Source organism: Arachis ipaensis, chromosome B01, assembly GCF_000816755.2.
Source record: "Arachis ipaensis cultivar K30076 chromosome B01, Araip1.1, whole genome shotgun sequence".
NCBI classification, from domain to species: Eukaryota; Viridiplantae; Streptophyta; class Magnoliopsida; order Fabales; family Fabaceae; genus Arachis; species Arachis ipaensis.
In genome coordinates this window covers 74494733-74495891 of record NC_029785.2, presented here as the reverse complement: position 1 = coordinate 74495891, position 1159 = coordinate 74494733, and the positions used below count along the sequence as shown (strand labels likewise).

Sequence of the window (1159 nt, the reverse complement as noted above, 5' to 3'; positions counted from 1 at the left end):
TATTTAAAAAAAATCACTAATGTTAGAGATAAGAAACATACTTTACTCTTTTTTTTTTCCAAAATCAAAATTTACAAACAACCCCGACAACAATGAGATATTTTGTAGTGTCTAAATAATTTCCAGGTTTATTGGTTATGTCAACTTCCTGAGTTAAAAAACCTCAAGCACTTGGAGTTGGTTACATGTATGGAAGATGGCATCACACTTAGTACTTGTGCTTTGCTATTAAAGGCATCTCCTTCATTGTGGAGGTTCACACTTAAGGTGAATATGTTCGCATCTCTTGCTAAAAAATGCTCAAGAATAGGCCCTTCCTATTTATTTTCTCGTTAATTCAAGAATAGGAACTTTGGTTATGTTAGATGATGATTGATCATAATTTTAGATGCAAATTAGAAAAACAAGTACTATAAGCATTTCCTTATGATTTATGCCCACAAATTGACATCAGCAGACGAATTCATTTTAGAAAATGCACAATATTTAAGATAAATGTGAATCAAACAATAAATTTTTAAGACATAAATGTACGTTTGATGAACTCATTTTGATACATAGTTTTTCTTTTACTTTTTCAATTCTCAAGACTATAGGACTTTTCATTTTGAGTAATATCCTAATCGGTTCTTAAAAAATTTGTAGTTGAACAATTTAATTTTTAACAAATTCTAATAATCAGATTTTGATTAAAAAAAATAGACAAATCAGTATCCATCACTATTTAATAAAAGATATAATAATTCCTAAAATTTTTAAAATTTTTCTATAAAAAAAGAATGAAATAAAATGAGTGGATTTTGTGGGGCAACATGTGAAGTTGAACTAATCATGTACGTGCTTGAGAATGCAGTTCGGCTCCAGAAGATCATTATTGATACAAGGTTTCCAACAAAACCAAAATTGAGACCAATAGGAGAGCATTCCACAAGTTCGGATCGTGAATCAATCCAAAAACGTGCTTTGGAACTACACAAAAAAATACCATCTTCGGTGGAAGTTGTTTGTCTTTAGGATGATGTTAGTGTTAGATGTCAGAGTTAATAGAGACAAAATAACACAATTAAAATTTGTAAGACGAGAAATGAATAGAATTAATAAGAATTTAGACAATAGTAGAAATAATATGATAAAGTGGTAAAATTATAATCTCTCAAAA

The 1159-nt window shown here is 28.9% G+C and overlaps 1 protein-coding gene across 1 annotated transcript in view; it reads left to right on the top strand.

The window, feature by feature from the left end:
* LOC107608255 (F-box/LRR-repeat protein At3g58900-like) overlaps positions 1-1159 on the top strand; it is a 4329-nt gene that overhangs the window by 1909 nt on the left and 1261 nt on the right. The gene's annotated exons all lie outside the window — the stretch shown is intronic.